The 12,500-nt window shown below is 36.8% G+C and overlaps 1 long non-coding RNA gene across 1 annotated transcript in view; it reads right to left on the reverse strand.

The window, feature by feature from the left end:
- Window positions 1–10,305, reverse strand: part of LOC136853513 (uncharacterized) — a 343,444-nt gene extending 333,139 nt beyond the window's left edge. Inside the window, exon 1 of the long non-coding RNA XR_010857487.1 lies at window positions 10,084–10,305. This is a non-coding gene — a long non-coding RNA (uncharacterized lncRNA). The remainder of the gene's footprint in view (window positions 1–10,083) is intronic.
- Between the last annotated feature and the right edge of the window lie 2,195 nt (window positions 10,306–12,500).

Raw genomic sequence — 12,500 nt, forward strand, 5'->3', positions numbered from 1 at the left:
AACACTACAGAGGCTATCGGGCCGCAATTTGGTATATTTAATGATTGGAGGGTGAATGATCAACATACCAATTTGCAGCCCTCTAGCCTCAGTATTTTTTAAGATCTGAGGGCGAACGGACACACAAAGCCATCTCAATAGTTTTCTTTTACAGAAAACTAAAAACGGATACTATCAGACTGTTAGGCCTTTCCCCCAACTTCACAGATTTGAGAACTGTATCGGCTTTGCATTTGACAAAATATTGGCTGATTGATCAGAGATCGTGGTGTGTGTGTGTTCGTGTGTCTGTGCCTGTTTCTTTCTTTTTATCTTTTATTATAAAAACAACAGTATCTGTATATATATAATAATATACAATATTACACGTAATCTCAACATCATTAATAACTAATACAAAGTTAAGCAAGTCATTTGGTAGATTTTTTTTCATATGTGTACATACAGGAATATTAATAACTTTTAAGTATTACAATTATATACAAATTCATCTAAATAAATGCTAGCACATGGTACACAAAAATTGCCTGTTTCTGAGAGTACATGGTGAACAAAAATAACAATGTAGAGGCTACAAAAAATACATTCTTTATAATTTTCCAATCTTATGAGGCTACTTCAGAATAATACTACGACAAACAAACAATTCACGCAATTAATCAACACGTCACACTAGATAGAAATCTAATCCAGAGAAGCCAAAAATTCCGGAGAGAGAGAGAGAGAGAGAGAGAGAGAGAGAGAGAGAGAGAGAGAGAGAGAGAGAGAGAGAGAGAGAAGAGTAAAAAAAGAAATTTTCGATTTAAAGAGATGATGGAACACAAGATGTATAAGGTGATTTGAGAGAGAGAGAGAGAGAGAGAGAGAGAGAGAGAGAGAGAGAGAGAGAGAGAGAGAGAGAGAGAGAGAGAGAGAGCATGAGTAAGGTAAAGAAATTTTCGATTTAAAATGATGGAATACAAATTATGTAAGGTGATCTGAGAGAGAGAGAGAGAGAGAGAGAGAGAGAGAGAGAGAGAGAGAGAGAGAGAGAGAGAGAGAGAAGGTAAAGGTAAAGAATTTTTCGATTTAAAATGATGGAATACAAATTATGTAAGGTGATCTGAGAGAGAGAGAGAGAGAGAGAGAGAGAGAGAGAGAGAGAGAGAGAGAGAGAGATCATTTCCTTTCGTGGCTAATGAATATATTCGAAAATCATCAAAAACACATTCGTTACCGATTTGCTGTTCTTCCTACCAAAAGAAAAGAGAAAATCTTCATAAATCTCAAAATCCAGATTAAGTATAAATGTACATTAAGGGTAAAACATCTAATGCACCCCCAGTACTTCTCAATTGGCTCTCTCACTTAACAAAACTGAATTATGAAATATTCCTTTTTACAATTACAGTTCTGGGTAATTGAAGCCATTAGCCTCCTCTTAAGTAATGGCCTTTTTAAATTGAAGTTAGACGCCTCTCTGAAACTTCTGTTGCAAAACCTGACTTTTTCCCGTAATTACTGTTCTTAATTCATAATGACTTCACTCACTATGACAACCGTGTTTATATTCTTTGAATGTTTAATCTTTGAATGTTCAGGATGACGTCAGTCCCGCGTAGAATTTATCCCCGTTTAATTGTTATCTGTTTCTCAGGCTCCTATCAAATTACCATAATCTTCTCTGCTTTATTTTATACATATTTGCCAGAGATCTCCCTCGACTTGTAGGAGTCGATAAAATGAAAAATAAAAATCATCCTTTCGTTACCGGGAAATGAAAGTTCATAATACAGTAATTCGTAAATCAAAATACTATTTCATTAGCTAGTTTTAATCTGGTGGGCACCTCTTCTTATTAAGGTATGATCTGTATACTACTTCTTTACCCAGCACTTTTGCAATTATTTGAATATTATTTTTAACTGAAAAGTGCCTTTCATTAACCTCGTCCAAAACATTTTTAAAACTACGACGCGGAGGAGGCACGCTAACAAATCTAAACGTAACTGGTGATTACATAGTGAATGGAATATACGGTAAACCACCACCTGGCAACTGTCTTACCATAACTGCCGAGCACCACCACAACGTTACACTACTGATCTCTGCTTTCCCATTAATAACAGGGTAATAAACCTGAACTATGAAATGAAATCAAATGAAAAAATAACATGAAACAAGTTTTGTTTCGAGAGGAGAACGATTCATCAGTTGTTTATTAATCGCATGCACTGCTTCGACGTAATTTATTTGTACTAATCTGAAGCACACCCATAACAGGCATAAGACTAATTCATAAATTATTATATACTGTGTGAATGAAAAAGAGAGAAGCATTTCATACGACTCTCTATGTTGCCCAAGCTCAAGTAGTTTTCCTACTCATCTTTTGGATGTTGAATTTTCAAATATCATACCAAACAAGTAAATTTATTGCTGTAAAACTTTCTTTACTATGCTAAACAGTGCAACATTATACTAGTGCGGTGACAAAAAATATAAATACTTCCGTAAATAACTTGATAAATATGGAAAAATAGAATCTGATTAATAAAGAATTCTTATGTTGTAATATCGTAAATAAATAAGAAAATCTAAGGAAGACAACCAAGCATAAAATGAGGGCAAAAATAGAATATCATTTCTGTACTGGTTTGGGGGCGGTGTGGGAGGGTGATACATGAATATCATTCGTTGGAAAGTACTATGATTTGCAAGAATACGAATATACATACATACATACATACAAATTATATAGGCCTATATACATATATTATATATATACATACACACACACACACACACACACACACACACACACACACACACACACACACATATATATATATATATATATATATATATATATATATATATATATATATATATATATATACCGTTTTGGGAAATCTACCAAAGAAGTAATCGATGACAAAAACATTAAAAATGGTAAGCAGACGACACCAAACGACAAGAAGAATCAAGAGACGGAAAGCAGAATCCCGCAACTTGCACAGAACACAAACTCGAGAGCTTAAACAAACCAAATTTGGTTAGGCACTCAAAAGAGCAACGCTGTAGGAAGCTTCCATAGAGCACCGCAACGCCGACCCCCTCCTCTTCTTCCACCCTTTTGTGCGCTTCCTCCTTCTCCCTTGCTTATATCACTCCCTCACTCCCTCCTCTTCCATCGAAACAATAGTGCATACACACCCAAGGTTTTGATGCCAGAAGCTTTGCTCGCCCAAGCAGAAACAAAGCAAATATTTATAGAGCGAGGAGATGTCACAAAGCAAAGTGAGATGTACGGGGAAATCCTCTGTACAAAGCGAATTACTAGTATGCTCTCTTTCTGTCTAAATATACCTCGTCGAATTAAGGAAATAAAAACATTGTTTCCCCTCCAGCTTTCCCGTTTGTTTGTTTGTGCGTGCGAAGATGAATATACGCGCCTATGTGTACCTAACCACTGCAATATATTTTGATGTTATAAATCAATGTACAATATTTGCAACCACACACACACACTCTCTCTCTCTCTCTCTCTCTCTCTCTCTCTCTCTCTCTCTCTCTCTCTCTCTCTACGTAAGGTATTTTTCTTGAGTGTTCCAAGCTTTTCGACTTAACCGCGATCTTCGTAAACACGAGTAACAGAGAATCTTGCCCTCGTTGTACTCTCACGATACTCCGAAATTTAATTTTCTTCGTAAATTAGGTATTCAAATAGAAACAGAAACTTGAAGGAGACAAGATCTTGTTTCTAAAACCACATGCACATTACAATATTTCTGGACAACTGACAGTTACAGATCCTTGTCCTCTCATCTGATAAAGACTATGCCTAAGGTGCTCTATGGCTAGTGCTACCAAATCAAGCAATTCATTACGCTCAGCTCATTCCAAACGCGGATAAAATCTGGAATCTAATGGCTCACAGAATTTAACAATATTGTATCAGTCCTTCACCCTTCCATTTTTCTAGTTTTCTGGATCTTAAAAAACTACTGAGGCTAGGGGGCTGCAAATTGGCATGTTGATCATCCACCCTCCAATCATCAAACATACCAAATTGCAGCCCTCTAGCCTCAGTAGTTTTTATTTTATTTAAGGTTAAAGTCAGCCATGATCGTGCGTCTGGCACCGCTATAAATGCCAACAACACGGGCCACCACCGGGGCGTGGCTGAAAGCTTCATGGGCCGTGGCTGAGAGTTTCATGGGCCATGGCTGAGAGTTTCATACTGCATTATACCCTGTACAGAAAACTCGATTGGGCCGAAGAAACTTCGGCGCACTTTTTTTACTCGTTTTATATCCTCTGTGTTGTATCAAGTGAGAAAATAGATACGCACACCACTCACATACCGAGTAGCGTGTCACCCTGTTGCCGGCTAAAAGGAGAACGGCAAACACTCTTCATTTTCGTTGTACTCTACAAGGGTACGTGATTGACGTGACGGTGGCCGGTGATAAAGACACAGGAAAAAAGTCACAGAAAAAAGTTACAATTCTGGCTACCAAAAAAAAAAGTCACATTAATTCATGGTGTCACTTAAAGCAATTAAAGTAATAAAACAGAAAATATTCTGGATCTTTCCTAGATAGAGACCCCCAAGGGTTTTCGGGGGTCATTATCTAGGACTAATATTTCTTGGGGTTCATTATCTTTATGATATTTACACCCTTTTGTTCATTTTTTACGGTATCCCAAACGAGCTTATACTAAACACGTCGCAAAGGTGGACACATACCAGGTTAAAACCCTTGGGGGTCACTATTTAGTTAAGATTAAAGTGACTTTTTTTTTCTGTGACTTTTCTGTGACTTTTTTACCTGTGACTTTTTTTAACCTGGATTCGACGTGACGGATAAGGAGTCAATATCATTGACAATAGTACTGATAATGTAATGTGAGCTTAGGAGAACTGGATCTGAACCGTTTCTTGGTCTGGATAAGAATAAGAGAGTCAATGAAAATGTTCTCGGCCTCTCCCGAAAATAACAGTGCTTACAAGTTGCTGGTGTGACTGTGTAATATATGACACTAACCAAAATTTCAGTTTTTTTTTTCTTTATTCATTGCAGGCAAGGGCCTTTATAAACATCTAGATATAGGAAATGGACAATAAATTTTAAGCCAAATACCAAACGCTTAGACCTATGAGGCTATTCAGAGCTGAAAGGGAAACTGAGAGTGAAAAGGTTTTAAAGGTGTAACAGAGGATAACCTCTCAGTTGCAATATGAAACACCTGTACGGAAAGGGTGGAAAGTAGACTGGGAGAAAAAGAATATGAAGGAAGTTTCAGTAAAAGGAATGAAAGGGATTGCAGCTAGGGGTCGAAGGGACGCTGCAAAGAACCTTAAGTACTGCCTAAAGCGCACGGCGTAAGATGCAATGAGGCACTAGCCCCTACAGGAAAGTAACTAGATGACAGACAGACTGAGCCATGATCAAGGATCTGAATAAAATATCGACAAACAGCTGGGTGCTATTTATCACATGGTTTCTCATGAAAGACGTTTAATGTCCAAAAGGCTGTCAAAACCATGGGCATCAGTGGTGACCCCTGCACACCATTTTGGCCTATAAATGATGAATAAGAGTTGAGTAAAATGATCACATAAATAAACCAAAATATAAGCCAACCATGATCTAACAACTTCCTATAGGGAATAAGTGACCCACAATGACTAAAGCACATTCAGAGGCCAGTGCTGACCCCATGCACAAGATTCTAGCTTACACCTAATGAATAAGCAAGGTGTTTGCATGTTGGGTACATTGAACATAGAAACCAAAACAAAAGTCAACCATGGTGCAAACTCCCACGTTGATATAAACACTTTCTATGGGAGATAGGTCTACGTGATCCACGATGACTTACAGCACAAATGGAGGCCCAGGCCCCATCTTTCTTCTGGTGTTTCAACAAAAACCTTCCAAGTGCACTGAAGTTGGTGGATACTTTGTTGCAGAGTAACTGGAGACCTATTTTGTGCCTTTGTTACCCAGTGAGGTCGAGGGTATTAACTCGGTATGTATCCACCTTTGTTGAAGTCCAGGATAAACTCATGCTAAGTAAAGTAGACGTCCGCACGAAGATATCGTTTATTAATATAATAATTTGTCGACCACATAATATAAAAATGGGTGTATATAATACTTTGATCCCCAAGGGGATAATACTAAACACAGCGTCCCTAAGGGCTTCCGCCATGTTTAGTACTACCACCTAGGATTAGGTGGATACATACCGGGTTAATACCGAGGTCAAGAATTTTTTATTTTTATCTTGGCGGCAAGTTTAAACATGACGGGCGAAACTGGTCTCCAGTGAAACTGGTTAGCTATTGCCCTTACCCTTACCCAAAAGCAGTTCAAGATCTAACATCCTAGCTAATCGGAAACTGAAATATATATATATATATATATATATATATATATATATATATATATATATATATATATATATATATATATATATATATATATATATGTATATAAAAATATATTACAGTAGTTGAAAGGTTCGCATGAAATCGAGTTTGGAGATGCTTTACTATAGGCAACTGTATTCGGAGTAGTCAGGGGTGATTGAAGCCAACAAATATTTCTATCCACCTTACTGGATAGTTAGATTTGAATGTGGCTACATAGTTACCTATAAAATGCTATCCATATTCTTCTATATACATCTGAGAGTAAATTAAATTACGCGATACAATCCAAACATGCTCCAAATAACGACTAACTAAAAACAATTTATCTAATCACATTTTTCCGAGATTCTTTGTTGAGAATTCATTAATCTGTAAAAAGAGAAATTGGAATAATCAAAATAATCACTGTAAAAAGTTTTTGTTCCCTGGCAAGGAAATAAAAAAAAAACCTAATCCGTGTCAGTTTTCTTTTCATAAATATTTTAACTTCTGCTGGTAGGATAAACTCCCTTCAGAGAAAGCAACAAAAATTCCACACTGAGCTTAAAAATGGAATTACTTCCTTTGTCAGAACTTCTCCCCTCTCTCTCTTTGCAAGAGGTTAGAAAATGCGAAATTTTGATATTTTTCTGCAAAATGTTTGGTCCTAAACCTCTTTCGGCAACTCCTATAAAAAGGAAAATTGTACCCACAGGTACCCACGGTACAAAAGCCAACAGAACCCAAGAACACTTCCACCAGAATTTCAGAATTTCCCACTCTTTTATAAGTTTTCCCCAACGAGATACATTATTTATATTGCAATCAATGGATACTTGATTGAGGAAAACAAATCAGCCAGTTTTAAGCAACTTTTCAACAGGAAAAAGTAACATAATAATTATATTAACTGTATCCTTCATGTAAATATTATTAGCTTACATAACAATAGCAGTGACAAAGCTAAAAGTTAAAAATAAGAAGGATCCAGTTCCATCAAGCTGTCTTGTATAAAAAAAATCAGCTGCAAAAATTATTTGGTTTATATATACAAAGTATCTCAGATAGTTTTTATGTAACTGCTCAGAGTTAATCGTAGAATTATGCCTCAAGTAGGAAATTCTCATTGCATTTTTATTCGGATTCTGTAGACATATATCACACATCAATACACACAGGGTATTCGGCATTAAGCCGTTTCCCATTGCAGCTGATTGATCCCAAGAAATGACAAGACAAAAATCATTATCATATTCATAGTTCAACTGCTGAATTGTAGATGAACACCATGTGCAGAAAACTTCCACAATACTAAATCCAATGCTCACTAGCAGCATGTAGCACTCCCTACACACATGGTGCCAAGTTGCCATTCAGCTTTGTCTTGTACGTATACTTTTGCTTCCTGAAGGTTAAAGAACCTCCTTTCCAATCCCTATTTCACTACATCTTACTGTAACTTTGTAGGTCGTCCTCTACTCCTTCCCAACACTTGTGAATTCTATACTCTCATTATTTTCCTTTCCTGTACCATAGTCCTCACTATTAAAACTTTCCCTCCCTCCCCAACACTATTACCTTATCCAAACAACATCAGGATATCTCTCACATTATTTCTACCATCCCTTCCCATTCCACTGCCATTTTACCATTGGCCTCATTCAGTGCCAAAACATTAAACTTAATCTCCCTTCGGAAATCAACAATAACATTTTTCTTGATCTCTGCATCACATCCACACACATTCAAAACTCAGTACTGTATGTTACTCTCACCAAGCTTTATTGCATTAACAATGCATAACCTGAAGCTGAAAAACCCCTTAACTCAGTTAATTTGCTAATTCTCAAAACATGCAGAAAAGCAAGAGAGGTGTTATTTACTTTTCCAAGTACCCACAGGAATGGAAAAGTGTTGTTACAATTAGCTTCAGGAAAATAAGCTCATAAAACATTTAGGGGACACTTTCCCCCACCAAGGGATTCATAAATCTTTGCTAGGGACTCTTATGACTTGAGATATAAGAAACCTATACCCAAAACTACTTTCCATATGCATATATATAAATATAAATATTATACATACTATATATACATACATATATATATATACACATATATACATACATATATATACACACATATATATATGTATATATACGGTATATATATATATCAAATGTCATGGAATTATCTTGCACAAAGGATTTATCCACAATTCAGCAATAACAAGTACGAATGTGGCAGTTCCAGTTATGTTGATTATCTATTTGGTGCCATCCCCTGTTAGTAAAAAAAGGTTTAAAGGGAATAGTGACTGAAGAAAGCAAACAACCAAAATATGTAAGCAAGCAACGGCTGTTTCTGTACAATTTAGAGACCTAAGTCAGGTTAAACTGGTGTTTGAAGGCGGTTTTCCAGAGAGCCCAAGCAACTTTTTAAGCAGAAATAAAGACATTAATTAAAATGACAAATTCTTCAACACTTATATTCAATGCTTTGCAAGAGACACTGAAATATTCAAAAGTGTTACAACTTATGGAGAAATAATGAAATGTAAACAATCCTAGTTCTTGGATTCACTTTTTTCAATCGACACATTGCCTTTGATAAAAGCAAAACCCTCATTATTAATTCACAAAAAACTGAACAAATCATACAATCATTTTGCAAATGTCCTCAAAACGCAAATCCAGCAACCCAACTATGATATGCAAAAACTAAGTGATAGGCCTAGCCAAATGCACAGAACCAATATTAACAAAGCAATATCAACATAACAAATAAAGTAGGTTAGGGATCAGGTAAGTTAGGGATCAGGTAGGTTAAGGGGCGGGTAGGTTAAATGGAAAGTTAATTAAGGTGTAGTTTGGTTAAGATGGATATAATTTATGGCATTCTAAGTCAGGTTAGGTTAGGAGGGTCCAGTAGTTGTTTAGGACTTACAGCACTAGGTTAGGCTAGGATGCATCCCTGTTTGTTATGGCCCTTGAGGTCAGGATGAATCCGGATTAGTGGAGGGCGGGATAAGACACCATATGGAACCTTGTCAAGTTAAGACACCGTGCAGCAATATGTCAGGGCTGGATAAGGAAGGTTAAAGTTGGAAGTATTTCCAAAACTGTTTTAGACTTAACATTTTGATTGGTGATCGTTGCTGATTACCCTCACGAACTTTGTATTTTTTCGACTGAGTACCTTGTAATTTATGATATCTTACCATTCCTGTTGCTGCAATTCTCTCGTTTTTGCTTTTAAACAACTTAACAACCGCGGTTTCTCGCTAAGAACTCCTCGTAACTGGTAGAGATAAACAGAAATACACAGGCAAAAACGAGTATTTAATCAATAGCCTAACAGGCATAAGTCAAGGTCTACAGGTATAAAACGTAAAAATCACATGATAACGCATAACCAAAACACTAGCGTAGGCTCTACTCAACAGATTTCCTACCTCTAAACTCAAAAACAGAGCTTAGGCCTAGGCCTAAATGTGTCTGATCTGATAACCTCAGTGGTTTCTTAAATTAATCGGACTCTATCGAAAAAATAAAACCTTGTGTCAGAGCAATGCTGTAACCAATACAATTTTATTCATTAAGACAACCTTAAAATCATACACATACAGGTACTCCCCAAACTTTAATGATGCTGGTGAGGATTCATGTAAAAGTAACTTACCTTAGCTAATGGTTGGTAACAAGGGTCCCAGACAAGTAGGAGTTAGGTTATCTCTTATCTGGTAGGCAAAATCACTTCAATCCACCAACACAATCATCTTCACGTCTGCACTTTAGTCATGTTTTGCTTTTCATAGAAAATGAGCACTTCACTTTAACAACAAAATCGCTTAGTGAACACTCGATGAGCGTACAACGATAAAAGAAACGCACCAGGAAAATGCCTTTTCCAAATGTCAACAACAGCAGCCAGAAGAGTGGTAGCACATTTTAAAAAACATTTTACAGTTTTAAAAACAAGATTTAAAATATAAATATCAATTATTTTTCAAATATAAAACATATTTAAAATATTACATAAATATGATGCTATAAAACAGGCCAAATTGTTTTCATTTACTCTCAGAGACACCGAAATCAACACCTCCATAATTTTGAAAGATGTATTAGTTGACAGCTGTCAAGAGTCCTCCAACAAAGAAAATGTGTTACACAAAATTCTAAGGTTAACTATGGTTTTATTACAATTGATGACCGTAAGATATACTGTATATATGTGTTATATTCAAGTACAATAATCCTCATGATGCCTATCGATGTTTGAACAGTATAAACATGAACATTTCAATCTAGAAGGAAAACAACAAATAATTATGATACTCTATGTAAGAGCTCAACAGGCATCAGCGCAAACTGAACCAACCATGACATGTACCCACCTTGGATATGTGTGTATGTGTGTGTAAAGAGAGACAGAGAGAAATCATATCTACACAAAAATAAAGTAAAAGTGACTGAAACATTTATCATTCAACTGCCGAATCAAGGATAAATACCTAGAGGACAAATTTTTCACGTCATCTTTTCATAGGCCTAGACAGACGTTTGTCAGCGATAGGTCGGTCCCTGCTGTGCAACTTACTCCTATCTTGAACAGACATTCTTTTGCTTCCTAAAGCAAGTCCTTTTTATTCTAACACCTCTCCCCTGGGAGCAAGGCACCACTTTCACGGCATCGGTCTTGTCCTCCCTCCCAGAACCTTCAACTTGAGAATGTTTCTCACCAACCTATTGCCCACTCTTCGCCTCAGGTGATCAACCACTTCATAACAACCAACCCATGTTTTCATCACTGATTTTTATGGTTCTGCTTTATGCCTGCTTTACTCAGCCTTTTAGCCTTTCTTACTACACGTATGCTAGGCCAATAGTTTAAATCGAGAACTACTGTCATTTATCTCCCAGTCATAACCAACATTACAGATCATTTCCTCGAAGGAAAATCACCTTAAGAGTCCCTACATCGATCCCAACTATTGCTTCCAGTCATTTTGCAGAGCTCGCGTTAACCTCCATGCCTATCCCTTTCTAAAATTCAGCTCCTGTTTTTCATTTTGCTAGCAAATTTCAAATTTATTCCATATCTCCTTTGTGAACCAAATCACTCTATTTTATGGATAATGATCGAGGGAATTGTATATCAGTTCAGTTCTCCTTCCAGGTCACTAAGTAATTTCTTCGGCAGCCAAGTTATTCATCCATATGCTGAAAGTTACATACTGTCTTTAGGATGTGCACAGTCCCAACATAATCAACATAACTTTGTTCGCCAGAAATGACGCAAAAACCTCAATGATGTAGGAAAACAGTGGTTTCGAAACCATCCGATTTTACCAAATGTTCTCAAAATCGACGTGGGGCATGGTGCAGGTAAGCTTCTGATAATTTTGCCTTGAGTTTTAATATGCAGGAATAAATAACCAACTGCACAAGAGACGGGTCTCTAGTTAATCTTAATTGAAAACCCTGTAGATAGTCATTAAGAAGTAACATATATGGCAACAAACATCAACATTGACTAAATTGAGTGTTTTGCTTCAGGGGAGACTAAGCTTTTTTTCCAGGGCCTCGCAGTTCTTCATTGGTTGGGTTGATATCGTACTCGGCTAGCACTCTGCTGGTCCCGCGTTCGACTCTCCGGCCGGCCAATGAAGAATTAGAGGAATTTATTTCTGATGATAGAAATTGATTTCTAGGTATAATGGGGTTCGGATTCCACAGTAAGCTGTAGGTCCGTTGCTAGGTAACCAGTTGGTTCTTGGCCACGTAAAATAAGTCTAATCCTTCGGGCCAGCCCTAGGAGAGCTGTTAATCAGCTCAGTGGTCTGGTTAAACTAAGGTATAACCCTTAGATAACACATAACTGAATCTACAATATGGATCCACAACAATCTGCATAACTCGGTCAAAGAGGAAGAAAGAAGTGGAAGTTTCAGAAGAAAAAAATAATAGACGCACATGCTGAACACCAAATCACTGCATCTTAGTAAAAAAATAAAATAAAAAATAAAGCCAAATCGCTCAGGTTCCGCTATAATAAAGTCCGCAAGGCTTTCTGAAAACCTGGACCAGAGCCAG

Source organism: Macrobrachium rosenbergii, chromosome 27 (assembly GCF_040412425.1).
Source record: "Macrobrachium rosenbergii isolate ZJJX-2024 chromosome 27, ASM4041242v1, whole genome shotgun sequence".
In the NCBI taxonomy this organism is placed as follows: domain Eukaryota; kingdom Metazoa; phylum Arthropoda; class Malacostraca; order Decapoda; family Palaemonidae; genus Macrobrachium; species Macrobrachium rosenbergii.